Raw genomic sequence first — 18,340 nt, 5'->3', positions numbered from 1 at the left:
GCATGAAAGCAAAATTCAGGGACGTGGAAAAGGAAGAAGTAGAAGAAATGTTGGCAAGAGATTCCTCCAGAGACTGAAGCCTTCTGTTATCCCTCTGTGGAGCACTAACAACATAGTGGAGCCAACCCCCTAATGAATGATGCAATAAAGAGGCAAGCATTAGAACGAGTCCAGAGGTACGTGAGAAGAGAGAAAGCAAAAAATCAAAGCTGAGAACGAGCTCGCAGGAGAAGCCGCCTTTGACGCCCTTGCGGAACTCTTTACCGAAGTCCCAATGGCACATCAAGCCCTTCCTCCTCCTGCTGGAGGTCCACTTCCAAGCCAGATCCGTCCTGGAAATATTGATGACAGGCCAGCGAATGTAGTTCCATTGCCAGTTTTTAAGGGAGAGTACAATGAAGACCCTGATCTTCATGTAGGAGAGTTTATGGTAGCATGTGTGGCTAACAATGCCAGAACCCCTGAGCATTGGTTAGCAATATTCCCCGCCACTTTCAAGGGCGTGGCATTTCAGTGGTATGAGAGACAAGCAGCAGGAACTTTTGGCACATGGGACGACCTGAAGTTGGCTTTCCTCACTAAATTCAGGCGTGAAGGTTTTGAAGAGCGGATGCGAGAGGAATTTATGAATTTAAGTCAGTCCTATGGAGAAAGAGTAGAAGCTTATGTCTCACGAATGGAATCCATCCTGAAGAGATAGACTAACCATAATCTAGATGATGGCATTCAGAAGGGGGTGTTTCTCAGAGGATTACAACCAGAAGTCCGTAAGTTTGTGGAGCTGCAAAGACCAGCCACACTGCAAGCTGCAACAAAAGGTGCAAGACTGTACGATGAAGTGGAAGCTAGATTGGCGATGAATCCAGGAAGAGGAGTCCTACCTCCTCTGATGCCAGGAATGATGTACCCACCAAATGCAATCCCAGGGACTATCCCCTACCCCTACCAACAGATGCCCCCAGTATCACAGTACAGTGCACCAAATCCAGAGTGGCCACAATCCATGCCTCAAATGATGGTTCAACCACAACAACAATGGTCCCAACCAATTTCCCCAATGCCAAATCAGCAGCAACAGTGGAATCCTACGAATTGGAACCAACAGCCAATAGTTCAAACAGGAGCTCTGAATCAGAATCAGAACAGAGACCCCTCTGCACCAGCCCAACCTGTTTATGCAGTGATTACAGAGACTCCTCAAAATCCTACTGCTAGTGCCTCAGGAGGGGAAAGCTTGAAGGATTATTTATCCAACTCAGTTGCAAATATCAAAAAGGAGTTGATGGATGTGATTACAGAGCAGCTACAGACACTGAAAGTGAATACCGCTAGCATATCCAACGTTGTAGGAGTAGGAAGAGATGTGATGCGGTCAAATACTTGGTGTGGTAAGTGTCATCAAGCAGGCCATTTAGCCACTGAATGTACACGAAAACCAACCACCCCTGGAGCTTTCTGTTCCTACTGTTTGCGGAAGAACCATACAAAGGATATTTGCTCTCTGAAGGAGATGCATGATAGGAGAAGGAAGGAAGATCAGAGCAAAATCAAGCCTTTGGGCATTCTCCCATATGTGAAGACTACAGTGGCTGGAAAAGATTATTGGCTAACCTATCTAGTGGTGAGGCCAAACTCTTATGGTACATCCTACCCTCTGTTAGGGCAGACCATGGCTTTTTGAAGCCAGAGCAAGGACGGATTGGTTCAAATGGACCTTGACCTTGGGTAGAGGACCCAATAAAGTGGTGCTGAAGCTATATGGTGCTCAAAAAGGACATGGATCCACCTCCTTGGAATTATCTTCTGACTCCCCCAATGAGGCTACAGATGGAACATCAGCAGACGAAGATGTTGTCAAACAGATCCTTCCCAAGAAAATAGTGGCACGTTCCTTAACAGTGGATATTGTAAGCCAACTCCCAAAAGATGCAAAGCCCTTGACAATGGGTGAATACTTCCTGCCTGAACCAGGAACGATTTCCGAAATCACCTCTGACAGTGAGATAGAGGCTTGGATGTACTGCTCTCCCTGCTACATGGCCACTGCAGAGCCAGAGACAGAGGCAGAAGATGAAACAGAGAACCTGTTATTCTCTTACAGAGCTCCTACAGAGACAGAGACAGAGACCGAAGAGGATGGAGATGATATGGAAGAAGAAGGTTATGAACGCAAGACGGAAGAGTCTATCCCATCTGAAGAGGATACATATAAAGAAGAAGTTCCAGAAGCATTAGAAGCAGACGAGCTCATGCTGTGGGACAGAATGGTGATGGTACCATTTGGTCTGGTAAATGGATTTTCTCATATGCAAAATCTTTATAAGAAATGGATTAAGAACAACAAGCCGTCTTTCAGCAGTGGCTCATGCCACCCTCATCCACCTTTGCCAAGAAAAGATGATGATGATGCACCGTGCCAACAAGCACCAGTCTCACGATTCCAACAGGCATCAGAGGGTCCCTGTTATGTGATGTTCCTGGACGCGTCATCAGAAGATGAGTCTTCAAGCCAAGAGGTAATTAATCTTGAAACCAAACCTGAAATGGCTCTAATCCCATTCCAACATCTTAAGGAGCAACCTAAGTCTCCACCAAAAGAAGAAGTTGGGTCTAGTGGGACATCAGAAGAGGACACCACCCCCTTGAAGGAGTCAGATCTGTACCCAGAAGCAGTCCGTGGGACCTTCATCCATGAAGTAGAAGGTGAAAGGCAGTTAACTTTTGTGGATGCAGATGGCACTGAATGCCATTTGAAGGTGGATAGCAGCCTACCAGAGGAGGAGTTGTCAACTTTGTACAACTTGTTGAAAGAGAATTTGGACGTGTTTGCATGGTCCTACAAAGACCTAAAGGGGATTGATCCCACAATATGTCAGCATCATATTGACTTGGAGCCTGATGCCAAGACAGTACGGCAACGACAGAGGCGAATGAACCCGAATTATTCCACATTGGTGAAAGCAGAGCTGCTAAAGCTTCTCGAAGCCGAGTTCATCTATCCAGTGGCAAATAGTGAATGGGTCTCACCCATCGTGGTTGTACCCAAGAAGAATGGCAAGCTTCGTATATGTGTAGATTTCCGCAAGTTGAATTCCAAGACTAAGAAGGATCACTTTCCTATCCCTTTCACAGACCAACTGTTGGACACAGTGGCAGGACATGAGCTTTATTCCCTTCTGGATGGATTTAGCGGATATAACCAAGTGCAGATAGCAGAAGAAGACCAATCCAAAACAACCTTCACCACAGAATGGGGGACCTATGCTTACCGAGTGATGCCGTTTGGACTCTGCAATGCCCCTGCTACCTTCCAGCGAGTCATGATGGCCGCATTCCAAAATCATCTACACAACTTTATTGAGGTATATTTGGATGACTTCTGTGTCTATAGTTTGATCCCTGAACACTGGGGACATTTGGAACAATGCTTTGACCCATGCCGGGAGTATGGGATTTCCCTCAACCCCGACAAATGCATCTTTGGGGTCTCTTCTGGAGTTCTGTTGGGCCACATTGTCTCTGCACAGGGGATATCAACAGACCCTGCAAAGATCAAAAAGATCGCAGCTCTGACAGCACCCACCAACCTCAAATAGTTGAGGGGATTCTTAGGCCATGTGGGTTACTACAGAAGGTTCATAGCTCATTTTGCAACAAAGGAAACCTCCTTGCACAAGCTTCTGAGGAAAGATGCATAGTTTATTTGGACAGAAGAATGTGACAAAGCCTTCAACACTTTGAAGCAGTGTTTGATTGAGGCACCCATTCTGCAACCTCCTGATTGGATGAAGGAGTTCCATGTGCACACTGATGCATCCATTGAAGGCTTAGGCGCAGTTCTATGCCAGAAGGGCTCCTCAAAGCTGGATCAGCCCATCTACTATGCAAGCGGAAAAGTCATTGATAGAGAGCGAAACTGCACAGTGATGACAGAGCTTGAGTGCATGGCAATAGTGGTTTCCCTAGAGAAGTTTCGCCACTACCTACTGTCTACCCACTTTAAATTTTATGTGGATCACGAGGCCCTGTCCTTCCTGATGAACAAAGCAGACGTGAAAGGACGAATGATGAGATGGCTTCTTCTATTCCAGGAGTTCGACTTTGAGGTAATCACCAAACCTGGTCGTTCCCATGTTCTGGCTGATCATCTGTCGCGTATCCCACAGACTGCAGACGAGGAACAGGATGTTCCAGACCTCCCTGATGCTTCCCTATTCTTGGTAGAAACTATAACCCCTTGGTATGCAGACATTGCCAATCTGCTGGCAACCCAACAGTACCCTCCTGGCATTTCTAGTCGGGAAAGGAAGAAGCTTCTATTAGAATCAGCCCCCTACACCATATTAGGCGGTGCACTATACAAGAAAGGCAAAGATGAAGTGCTCAAAAGATGTGTTGCAAGAGATGAGATTGGAATTGTTCTGAAGGCTTGCCATGACGAGCCATGTGGAGGCCACTTTGCAAGAGAAGCCACAGCCAGGAAGGCTCTGTTAGCAGGATACTGGTGGCCGACCATTCATAAGGATGCCTATGATTACTGTAAGCGATGTGATGCCTATCAGAGAATGGGGAAACCCACCAAAACAAGTGCCATGCCACTGCAACCTATTCTTCCTTTGAAGCCGTTTGAGAAGTGGGGCATCGACTTCGTTGGCCCAATCGATCCTCCCACCAGAAGGAAGCAGAACAGATACATCTTGGTATGTACGGATTATGTCACAAAGTGGTGTGAAGCTAAAGCCCTAAAGCGGGACGATGGTAACAGCGTGGCCCTGTTCATGTACAAGAATATCATCACCCGTTTTGGCAGTCCCCTAGAGCTGGTAAGTGACAGAGGCACTCATTTCATTAATAAAGTCATGGAAGAGTTGACAAAGCTGTATAAGATCCGCCATCGCAAGTCCACTCCTTACTACCCCAGAGCCAATGGCCAAGTTGAAGTCACGAATCGCATCCTCTGCTCGATTCTAACAAGAAAAATTGCCGCACATTGTCGTGATTGGGATGATCGACTTACAGAGGCCCTCTGGGCATATAGAACCTCCTATAAAGCAGCAACAGGACAGACACCCTTTTAGCTGGTGTATGGTACAGAAGCTATTTTCCCTGTTGAACTGGAATTGCCCTCTTTGCGAGTGGCTATCAAAGAGCGTTTGGGGGATGATGATTCACTGCAACGCCGTCTCCTGCACTTGGAATGTTTGGATGAAACTCGTAGGATGGCTCTACAGTGCATGGAAGCCACGCAAGCTCGACGTAAGGCTTACCATGACAGCTTCATCAAACACAAGGAGTTCAAAGAAGGTGATTTGGTCCTAGCCTATGATTCACGATTTGGCAAGTTTCCTGGCAAGCTCCAACAGCGGTGGATGGGCCCATATAAGGTACTTGCTGTCAACCCTAATGGCTCTGTCCAAGTGCAGATCGTTGATGCCTCTGATGATCCCTTCCTGATCAATGGATATCGCTTGAAGAAGTACTTTCCTCCTTGGGGATCTTGACAATCATGGTCACCTGATCCTTTCCCCTGTTGGCGTGGCATTGTCACTCTTATGATGCTACTTCTGATAGCCGTTCTTCAGCCACTCCTGATAAGATGGACGCAACCCTCTGTCCCCTCAACCCCACCTTCCAGCCCTGATCTCTTATCCTCTATTTTCCACCAGTGACAATGGCGAGGTGGGTTCTGACAAATGGTATTTCCATCATTCCCTTGCTTAATTCGAAACAAAATAAAAAAAAAGAAAAAAAAAATATATATCGGTCATGGGAGAAAATGACTTAGGTCCTTGTCATGCCGACCTATTCTTCGAGAAAAGGTGGAGACACCCTCGGGAGTAGGAGCAAAAGAAAAGAAAAGAAAAAAAAAGAAACGAAAAAAAAAAACTGTTATGGGAGAAAAGGAAGAAATTCCCTGTCATAGCAGGCCTCGCTCCAAGAAAAGGTGGCAAACACCCTTGGGCGGGAAGCTGGCTGTGGAAAAGGTGGTAACACCCCGCAGTTCAGGATAACTGACTCACCAGCTGAAAATTGTCCAGAAGAAATTTGAAGCCACCTCCCTTGGTGCGCTGTCTCTGCAACTTCATCAGTCTGTCTGCCCCCTTTCGCAGACGATCTTTTCTACAACCAATTGAAGTACCAGATTTGATGGCTACCTCCCTGGGTACGCCTCTTCAACAACTGACGACACGATCTTCATCGACAAACAATCGAGTGACGCGAGCTTTCATCCTAACCGGATGGGGAAGTGAGTATGGTAGCCCTCTGTAACTATCAACAGAGAGTGAGACAGAGGGTGGGGCGAGAGACCAGTTTTTTCCTTTCAAATCAAATGAGAGGTGAGAAGTATGAATGAAGTGTTGCACGCACGGGATGGGCCTCTCAATGCACAAAGCACGATCTGTTTCTGTGCACTGCACCATAAGGCTCCCTGGCCTTCCTTCTCGCACTGTATGCCGGCACAGGGCAGAATGCACAGTTGCACCATCAAATGCACACAAGGCATACAACCTCTGCACAAGTGACGGTGAGGATTATATCAATGGGTTTCAGGACATGGCTGCCCTCCTGTATCTTTCAACAGAGCGTGAGACAGAGGGTGGGCTGAGTGTGACTGGAGTTTCTTCAATCAATTACCGAGAGGTGAGATTGAGGAACGTTACGACACTTGGATTCAGGTACGTTCTCGTTTCCCTATGCACCCACAGGGTGGGTTTCTACCGTCATCACAGGACACGTCACCCTGTTCTGTACACTGCACTGTAAGGCGTATGTTTGTTATGTAGCATATAATGAATGCTATTAGAGAAAAAGGGACACATCCTGATGTATGGTATGTTGATTCAAGTGTATCTAATCATATGACTAGTCATGCTGAATGGTTTGGAGAGATGTAGGATTTACAAAATCTAGGTTATGTACAAAAACATGTGATGATTCATGCTACTCAATTTCACACATTGGAAAAATTTCTTTGTCCTTGCTTGATGATCGGGACAAAAAGTCTGTTAGATGTATTATATGTGCCATCCATAACAAAGAATTTGGTGTTTGTTGGTCAAATGCTAAGCAAAGGTTGTAGGTTTCATTTAGTATAAAAGGTTTCTTTGTAGAAGATTTTAATAATAAGTGTAGGTTGGTTGCAAAAGGAAGTAGAGTTGGCCACATGTTCACTTTAAATGTTGGAATTCTTGTTATGAATACTACTATGTATGCTAAAGGATAAGGAGTGGTCGCAGACATTGAAATATAGCACAAACGTATTGGATATGTAAATGTGCAAAGGCTAAAATTAATACAGTCCAAAGGATTGGTTATAGGGTTGCATACTTTTAGAGTTAAAATTTTCATAAAGTATGTGAAGCATATCAATTTTGTAATCAAGTAAGACAACCTTTTTCACATGATAGAGATGTAAGCAAGAATATTCTTGATGTTGTGCATATAGATGTCTGGAGGCCTACACAAAACATATATCTTAGTGGTAGTAGGTTTTTACACGTTTATGAATGATTGTTCAAGAAATATGTGGATATATTTCATGAGAGAAAAGACTGATGTATTTGAGTACTTCAAAACTTTCAAGATTACTCTTGAAATAGAAACATGCTTAAAGTTAAGTTCTTGAGATCAGATGGAGGGAGAGAGTATCTCTCTAATGAGTTTAGTGATTTCTTGAGATCTCATGGAATAAAGAGATAGTTTACTTATAGGTATATCCCATAGCAAAATGAGGTTGCGGAAAGAAAAAATAGGCATATTGTAGAAGTTTCATGGGCATTGATGATTGAAAAGAATATACCAAAATATTTGGCTTGAAGTTATTCATAGTATTGTCTATATTATGAGTAGAACTCCCAAAATTGTAGTTCATGGAATGATTCCCTAACGAATGCTTTACATGCAATAATCTAAATGTGTCACACTTGAAACTGTTAGGTTGTATTGCACATGTTTATGTGTCCAATGAGCTGTAAAAGAAGCTTAATCCAAATGCTAAAAAATGTATTTTAATTGGATGCTCTTTAGAGCCAAAAGAATATCATTGTTATAACTCTATTTAGGTGAGTTCGGAGTGAGCAAGAATGTTATTTTTTATGAGATGAGAAATTGGTATACATCTAGTGGTGATTCATTGGATGATGATGATGATCATGGTAGTTATGTGTAGAAATAAAAGTAAGAATAATGGAGTCTTCAGCAAATCAAAGAAGAAAATAATGGGTGTGGTCCAAGCACCCTTAAAAGAAAGTTATTTAATAACAACACAAGTTGTTAATGCATAACATTTGAACAGCTCAACTTCAAACCCACCTAGATCCAATATCTAATGTCGTAAGTGTGATGGTTATGGTCATGTAGCTATTGAATTCTCGATGCCTTCAAGATTAGTGCTCGATCATCCTCCATTCAGTACTTTCTGCCTAAAACAAGCCATTTGGATACAAATTATTGGCATAAGATCAGCCAAGACCAACAATAAGCTCGTGTGATGTAAAAAAATTATAATTATATGGATGAAAATAATAGTACTTATGAGATTGGGCCACCCAATCAACCTTTTAGGCCCCATGGATCGCCTACCCAAGGAAGACCTCTAGTGCCTTGAAACAATTATGACAGTGATGCCAATTGAGGAAGAAATTCTCATTTTAGGAGAAATAACCGTAATTTTCACAATACAATGGGGTAGAGGGGACAATAGAGGCCTAGAGGACTAGTAATTTGTTATCTATGTCAACAAGAAGGTCATAAAGCTACATATTGACCGAATGTACAAAAAATTCAAGACTATACTTCTCTTTGTAGGAGGTGTAGTAGAAAGGGGCATTATGAAGAGATTTTTTCCAAACGAGATGATGACAAGACCAATGATAAAGGTAAACAAACCTCCATTGATCCTTCAACATCTACTTGAATCAAATTCTCCTCAACACTCTTCTGATCATTGGTTATTTCCTATGCCCCTAGCAAACCCTAAGATTCAAGTAGGGGTAGCTCCTTTTCCTACAAGACTAGTACCTCAAATGGAGGGAAGAAAAGAACAAGTGGAAAAGGTAAATAAGGTGTTGAGATACACAAATCTTGAGCAATGTTAGCTATGGAGGTTGGAAGTCAATGAAAAGAAGCATGATGACTAATGACTAGATGTACTAACTATTACTCAAGTGAATTAGGTTCCAAGATAGATTAGCTTGGACTCATAAACAAAATCTTGAGTAGATATGGACAAGACTGAAAGTACAAAGTACAATAGCATAGCATTTAAATGATTTTCAAGTACAATATTTTATGTTATAGGATGGTATCACTTTTCCTCACTATGCCTATGGGATACAAGGCATTTCTTCTAGGTTGTTTCATGTCCCTTGCCTTACTACTCCATACAAAGAGGCTATCATAGGAGTGTGATTGCATAATTCTCAACACCTCTCCTCATGCACAACCATAAAAACATTGAGCAATATATTCTTAATATTATTTATAAGAACCACCAAAGAGTCAAATGAATGCTCAAATTTTAATGGAATTCATCACATAGTGTTCATATTTCATCATCTTTATAATCTTCATAATCTTTCTCTCAATCTCTTACATACAAGGTTTCTTCATAGAAATTGGCTATCTCCCATACACAATCTCTCTCACATATGATCTCTCTCAATAGTACATGAGAATAACAAAGAGTAACTCTTAATAATCCTCTCTTGGTATAGTGAATACAACTCCTAAGAGATATATATCTGATATGAAGAATCACCAGAGCCACTATAATGTCCTTTGAGAGTTCATTAGTATCATTGTCACTTCAATCTTCACTTCAAGTCTTAAAAACTACTTTCTTTGCTTCTTTGAGCTATTAAGAGCTTCCATTCTCCTCTTTTCAATATTAGACAATATCCACAAGCTAAACATCCATCAAGTAAAACACTCATAGAAGTATACAAAAGACAACATAAGGTATACATAGGCTCAATAGTATACTACATAAGACCTACATAAGGCATAAAAACCATATAGCTCAAACCAAAACCAAGTCAACCCATAAAAATCCATCCAAATCACTCTCAATAATTCTTCAAACTACTCATTCATAATCGTCACCTCTCAAACATAAATAAAATAGATCAAAACAAAGGCAAAAATGGACCTATTAGAACTAAACACACAACAAAACCTAACAAAATATTATAACTCAATCAAAAATCATCATGAGCTTCTCAAATATATTCAAATTAGCCCAAAATACTCCAAAATACTTCCAAACTATTCAAATATCAGGCAATCATATCTCATATCAATCATAAATCACCCAAAATCCAATAAAAAATAGTCAAAAATTCAATCATTTCATTCCTCAACACTAATAGAGAGGTAATAAAAAGTAAGAGGATGATGAAGAGCGTGACCTACACTCAATTCCTCACTCAACACACCTCTCACTCACTCCCTTTTAGTCACTCTCAATAATGGAAATAAAATGATAGAATAGAAGAAGTGAATAGTTGCAATGATAAAGTTTTTGCAACATGGATAGTACCAATAGGGTGAATACAAGTGAGACTTTCCACCCTTGTATAGACAAAAATTAGGGTTAGGGTTAGGTAATCTCTCTCGAGTGGTTCCCTGTTTACATTTAGGGTTTGTGCCCCTTTTGAATTTTAGGGTTTCCATGACTGTGAATTAGGATTTGCACCCTCTTTTGGGCATCCTATCCACTTTATGGGCTCTAGACTAGTCAATCCTTGAAGCATGCTTAATCCTTAACCTAAATAGTCCTAGTCTACACTAATGCAGTGACATTTTCATGTGTGAAACCTACACAATAACTACAGGTATGACAAATGCAATGCAAAAAATAAATACAATGTGCACAAGTTTAGTAAGCCTGGTCCTCACAAAATAATACATCCATGATAATCCAATGTCCATGAAGTATAGTGTATCAAGCTCCAAACCTAATAATCTACCAAAAATTAGTAGCTACACTTACACTTTCACCTTTTCTTCTCTAAGTATTGTTAATATTATTTTTCCCCTAGATGAGTGCCAATCCCATGGTACTTACCATCAAAGATAGCATGATGTAGCTTGCACTAAAGATGTGGAATGTAAGAAACAAATGATGAAGTAGTAGTCCTAATGGGTGAAGAACTATAGATGATGTCACAACTCTATAGAAACAGAATTTGTATCCTTTTTCATTAATTTGTCTATATAATGATTTATTAAATTTATTTCCTTTGCACTAATTAGATATAAAGAAAAGTGCATTGGAGCTGGCCACTGATGAGTGGTCACAGGTTATGGTGGACCCACGCGGTGGGTTAGAGAAAATATAGTTCACACTTCCACCTATATGGCCCGATTGGGCGCCTGTGACTAGAACTCACGCATATCAGGGTTAGACTCGCACACAGAAAGGATTGATGCCTTGAAGTGTGGGCTAGATCCACCAGAACAAAAAGTTACAATCAACAAGATGGCATGATCATGAAATGCTTGTATAATGTGCATGTGTGGGCTGAAAGCTTGAAATGCACATTTCTTTGCATAGGAAAGTCACATGAAGATTCGGATACCATTTTTGCGATGTACACGGAAAAAGCTTTCATATGACACCCATATTGGGGGTCCCTAAATTTTAGGAGATCCCTAAAATTTAGGAGCCTCGAATTAGCCTAAAAATGCTAGTCCTAAAAAATAGGGATGTCATTCTAAAAATAGTAAGTTCTGTACTCTGACTGTGCTTGCTAAATTTGGTTGTTTCTATTCTTGACAGTATTCAACCCAAAAAGGAAGGCCATAGAGAAGAGACAAGTGTCAAGACACTTGTCACACAAGTTTCCAAGTGTCCCACCACTTGTCACATCTCATGACATGTGGCTGGACACTTGTCTTGTGCTACTCCACTTTCCCCTTTTGTACTAGCTCTCCCCTCTCCTATAAATAAGAGCTCGTTTTTCTTCATTCATCATCATTTTTCTTTGCTGTAAACTCATGTACAGCACCCACAGATAGTCAGAAATTGGCCCCATCCATCCCCATCATCATCCCCCGCTTCTCCATTATCAAATTCCTCCATATTCCCTCTTCTATCACTGTTGTTTTACAAGACAGCAAGCCTGTAAATTCATTACAGCACCTCCTTCTCGAGCTCTATCTTCCATTTTAGTAACAAGAAGCAAGCTCTATCCATGTACTGCTGATCAACGATGGAGAAAGGCTGATTTTCCCTTTTCTTCTCTCATACTGTAATGAAATCAGTTCTTGTCATTGCATAATAGATAATGCATGTGTGTTTGTACATCTTTGCATGATCTTGTGAGAGTGAGAATTACTTCTTCTCACTCTCAGGTTGATTGTAACCGAGCTCTTCCCTAAGGGACTTGGGTTGAGTAGAAATACATTCCTTCGGGGGGAGGGGGGGGGGGGGGTTGCCCATCTTCAACCCTCAATCTTGTCTCCATTACTTTTACATTTTCATGGCTGTAATTTTGTGAGTAATTTTCATTTTCAACTTTAAGTGTTCATTCTCTTTTATATTAAATCTTGAAAACAAGCGAATATCATAATTGTTAAGCATACTACGTTGTTCGGGGCGTTTACAGTGGTATCAGAGCTTTGGCTCGGTCCTCACCCCCAACACTGGTAGTGCTTACAACTATAAGTTTGTTTGTTTTCAGCCCTTGCATTGAGTGCTTGAGCATATATTTTTTTTCTTTAGTCTCAATGGATCAATCGAGTGCTATCCTTCAAGCCATTCAAAGTCTTAGAGAGGAGAATCAGCAAATTCGTGAGCAACTTCTCAAACTAGAAAAAGTTGAGAATCCCAAAGAATTCAAGGAAAGAAGCCCATCTACTTCAAGGAGACAAAGCCATACCAATGAAAGGAGCCGATCAAGAAGTCCAACTACTTCTAAGAGGCAGTCCCATTCTACTTCAAGACAAAGAAAGAGATCGCGTCGAAGCTCATCCTCTTCTTCAAAGTCATATGGCACCTATTCTGATGGATCCTCTTCTAGTAATGAAGAGTCACACCCTTCTCGTGGAAGACCTCATCATCGTCAAAGACGTCGACATTCTTCACCCTCATCTCCATCTTCGTCCCCATCAAGCACTTCATCATCTTCAACCTCAAGATCCGAGCATGGACGAAGGCATAAGAAGAAGAAGAAGACTAAGTCACTATCTCAACTTGAAAAGAAGATCAAGTTCAGTATGTATGATGGTTCCCGAAATCCTGATCTTCTTCTGAAGTTTATTCGTCAATTTCAAATTTTGTATGGTCGTGACAAGTATAAAGAAAAAGAAAAGATTAAGTTTGCAGCTTTACATTTAACCGACTTAGCCCATACTTGGTGGACGGGGTTGGAATATGACCATGCTGCCCCAAAATCATGGCGGTCCTTTGTTCGCATGATACAAAGCCAATTTCTTCCTGTTCATTTCAAAAGAGATGTAAAAATGGAATGGGATCGGCTTTGGCAAAGGAAAAATGAGTCACTTGGTGACTATACCAAGAGATTTTGGGAGCTACTTTTGAAGGTCCAACATTTCAAGAAGATCAGCAATTCGGAAAAGCTTAGGAAGTTTCAAGGAGGTTTGCATTTTAAACTTCGTACTGCTCTTAATCATTATCATTGTTCTAGTCTCAGGGAACTCATTGACCATGCTGAGACATGGGAAATGGAGCACAATGGCAACAAATCATTCCAAAAGAATGATAAGAAGAGAGTAGCTGATGATGAGGAGTATTCAGCCCCAAATGAAGGACAAAAACAGTGGCAAAAGTAGCCATCAAATCAAAAGAAGATGAAGCCCTATGCACCTCCTAATGCTCCTCAATTTCGCTCCAATCTATACCCACAAGCAAAGCAATTTTCCGAAGAAGAAAAGCAACGCTTCATGAAAGAAGGGAAGTGCTTTAAATGTGGACAAACAGGCCACATAGCGAAGCAATGTCCAAACAAAGGACAAAGCAAGGTTTCTGACAACAAGCCTAAGTCGCCAGTGAAAATCAATGCTATCAGTGATGTAGTTGCAAACACAACTCACACTCCAGAGACGCGCAAATTATTAAAAGCTTGGGGACAGTTGCAAGGTAAGCAAGCACTATTCTTGATAGATCTTGGGGCGAATGAAAATATCATTTCCTTGCAATTAGCTAAAGAGCTTGGATTAAAGAATGAAGAGATGGACACTCCGGCAGAAGTTCGCCAAGCTTTAAATGCTGATGAAGGTGACACAGTGAAGACTGTGATACCCTACATTGGCAAGCTCAAGTTTCAAATTCAAGGCTATAGTGACGAAGATACCTTCTGTATCGGAGACCTTGATGGTTGCGATGTGATTCTTGGCATGCCCTGGAATCATAGAGTAGATTCAACGATCTTCTCTCAGAAAAAGAAGGTAGAACTCACCAACAAAGGCAAGAAGTACGAGATCCAAGCTGGAGTTTCTGGAGACACCATACCTATGGTAAGCCATATGCAAGTCTCTAGAGCAATTAAGGATTGTGTTCAATGTTGTCTGCTTTATGTCACTGATGTAAAAGATAATATGAATGCTGAAAACCAAGAGCAACTTCAGCTCTTGGAAAAGTATAAAGATTGTTTTTCGGAAGATCTTCCTTATCAGCTTCCCCCAGAAAGGCCAGAAGACCATCATATTGATATTATCCCGGGCAGTTCTCCTCCTAATATAGCACCATACCGTGTGAGCCGTCCTCAACAAGAAGAAATCAGAAAGCAAGTCGAAGACCTACTCAACCGTGGGCTAATTAGGCCAAGTAGCTCACCATTTTGTTCACCGGTTCTTCTTGTTCAAAAGAAAGATGGCACATTCAGGATGTGCATTGATTATCGAGCCCTCAACAAAATCACTGTGAAGAATCGGTTTCCTATTCCCAGAATTGACGACATTTTGGATCGTCTAGGAGGCTCAAATGTTTTCAGCCGCTTTGATCTAAAGAGTGGTTATCATCAAATTAGGGTAATACCACAAGATGTACACAAAACTGCTTTCCGCACTTCATACGGTCTTTATGAATTCTTGGTGGTTCCTTTCGGATTAACCAATGCACTAGCCACCTTTAATCGAATGATGGAGCGCATCTTTAGAGAGCATCGACAATATGTCGGTACTTTCTTTGATGATATTCTTGTCTTTAGCAAGAATGAAGAGGAGCATCATCAACACTTGGAAATTGTTCTACAATTACTACAACAAAATCAACTCTTGGTAAATGGTAAAAAGAGTAAATTTTTCATGCATAAAATAAATTACCTTGGGCATGTCATCTCTTCTGAAGGGATTCAGATGGATCCTGAAAAGATCAGGATAATCCAAGAATGGCCTCATCTTCGTGATGTACATGAGGTGCGATCGTTTCTTGGCTTATGTTCTTATTACCGCCGCTTCATCAAGCATTTTGCACATATGGCTTCTCCACTTCATGACCTTACAAAGAAGAAGATCTCTTTCCAATGGAAGGAAAAAGAGAAGGCAGCCTTCATAAGGCTGAAAACAGCTCTTACTTCTGGACCTGTTCTTATCATTCCAGATCTGGTAAAACCATTTGTGGTGGAAGCAGATGCTTGCGGTGATTGTATTGGTGCAGTGCTAAATCAAGAAGGCCATGCCGTAGCCTTTGAAAGCCGCCGTCTAAATGATGTGGAGAAAAGGTATGACATTATGAAAAGGAGCTCTTAGCAGTGGTTCATGCTTTAAAGATATGGAAACATTATCTTTTAGGCAATGAATTCCTTATTAAAATTGATCATCAAAGCTTGAAGTATTTCAAGACTCAAAAGCATTTGCAGGAGAAACATGCAAGATGGAAAAATTTCTTGTCTATGTTTCATTTTCAAATTATGTACACTCCAGGGAAACAAAATGTAGTTGCTGATGCACTTTCTAGAGTGCCTCGCATTGCAACTATTACAGTGGCTCATCATGAAGATTTTCAAACGATGAAGAATACTTATGATGAAGATACTGATTTTGCAGCAATTTGGTCAAATTTACAGCAAGGAGATTCTCATCCAGATTATTCCATCAAAGACGGTTACCTTCTCATGAACAATCGCCTTTGTGTCACTCTTTCTGTTCGACAAAAGGTGCTTAAAGAAAGTCATGAACCCCCTTATGCAGGGCATAGAGGGAGGGCAGCCACTCTAAGTGCAATTGAGCGCTACTTTTATTGGCCAACGTTACGAAGAGATACACATAACTTCATTGAGGCTTGTCTGGTATGCCAAAAATCCAAATATGATAGGCAGAAGATTCCAGGATTGTTGCAACCTCTTCCAGTGCCCAAAGATCTATGGGAATCTATCACAATGGATTTCATCTCAGGTATTCCAAGAACACCTCAAGGTCATGATATGATTTGGGTTATAATTGATAGATTCAGCAAACAATCACATTTTATTCCATGTCATAAAACATTGAAATCCGCACAAGCTGCAAGACTTTTCATTCAACATATCTTCAAATTACATGGTATGCCTTCTGAGATCATTTCAGATAGAGACTCCAAATTCACAAGTAACTTTTGGCGTGCTTTATTTGAGAATTTGGGAACCACTTTAAAGTTCTCCTCAGCTTTTCATCCTCAAACTGATGGCCAAACAGAGGTGATGAATCTCACTCTTTTGGATATGTTGAAAGCTTATGTTAGTGAACATAAGTCACAATGGGAGAAATATCTTCCATTATTGGAGTTTGCTTACAACAATACAGTGCACTCATCCACAGGGAAAGCTCCAAATGAAATAGTACAGGGTAAAGTGATTCCTCCTCCAATTATTCGCACTAAAGATAAGATTTTTGCTGCTGATGAGTTTGCTTCAGATTTAAAAACCACAATGGATCAAGTTCGAGCCACTATCAAAGTTGCCCAAGAGCGACAAAAGAAGCAAGCAGATAAACGAAGAAGACCTTTGGCTTTTGAAAAAGGTCAATATGTCTTGCTAAAGTTTGATAAAAGCAGGCTCAAACAAGGTTCTGGTCAAAATTCATCTTTTCCAAAGCTCTCCAGTAGATAATTTGGACCCTTCAAAGTGATTGAGAAAATAAATGAAGTTTCTTATCGACTTGAGCTTCCTGCTCATTGGAAAATACACAATGCTTTTCATGTAAGTTTGCTAAAACCTTACATAGGACCAGAACCAAAGGAACCCATTACTGAAGATCCCCCAGAAGTTGAAGAAATAGAGCAACTCTTGGAACCTGAAAAGATTTTGTTTCTCAAGGATCGAACCACGAGAAGTGGCCTTGTGACACGAAAATTCTTACTAAAATTCAAGAATCTACCCACAACAGATGCACAGTGGGTAGATGAAAAATTCATGAAGGATTACCCAAATATTCTACAGCAATATCAAGAAGCTTTTCAGCTGAGGACAGCTGAATAAAAGCCAGAGGGCTGTCACAACTCTATAGAAACAGAATTTGTATCCTTTTTCATTAATTTGTCTATATAATGATTTATTAAATTTATTTCCTTTGCACTAATTAGATATAAAGAAAAGTGCATTGGAGCTGGCCACTGATGAGTGGTCACAGGTTATGGTGGACCCACGCGGTGGGTTAGAGAAAATATAGTTCACACTTCCACCTATATGGCCCGATTGGGCGCCTGTGACTAGAACTCACGCATATCAGGGTTAGACTCGCACACAGAAAGGATTGATGCCTTGAAGTGTGGGCTAGATCCACCAGAACAAACAGTTACAATCAACAAGATGGCATGATCATGAAATGCTTGTATAATGTGCATGTGTGGGCTGAAAGCTTGAAATGCACATTTCTTTGCATAGGAAAGTCACATGAAGATTCGGATACCATTTTTGCGATGTACACGGAAAAAGCTTTCATATGACACCCATATTGGGGGTCCCTAAATTTTAGGAGATCCCTAAAATTTAGGAGCCTCGAATTAGCCTAAAAATGCTAGTCCTAAAAAATAGGGATGTCATTCTAAAAATAGTAAGTTCTGTACTCTGACTGTGCTTGCTAAATTTGGTTGTTTCTATTCTTGACAGTATTCAACCCAAAAAGGAAGGCCATAGAGAAGAGACAAGTGTCAAGACACTTGTCACACAAGTTTCCAAGTGTCCCACCACTTGTCACATCTCATGACATGTGGCTGGACACTTGTCTTGTGCTACTCCACTTTCCCCTTTTGTACTAGCTCTCCCCTCTCCTATAAATAAGAGCTCGCTTTTCTTCATTCATCATCATTTTTCTTTGCTGTAAACTCATGTACAGCACCCACAGATAGCCAGAAATTGGCCCCATCCATCCCCATCATCATCCCCCGCTTCTCCATTAT

Source organism: Lygodium microphyllum, chromosome 14 (genome assembly GCF_053477565.2).
Source record: "Lygodium microphyllum isolate KBCC chromosome 14, Lygodium_microphyllum_v1.1.10, whole genome shotgun sequence".
Lineage (NCBI taxonomy): Eukaryota > Viridiplantae > Streptophyta > Polypodiopsida > Schizaeales > Lygodiaceae > Lygodium > Lygodium microphyllum.
Note: the sequence above shows the minus strand (reverse complement) of the source record.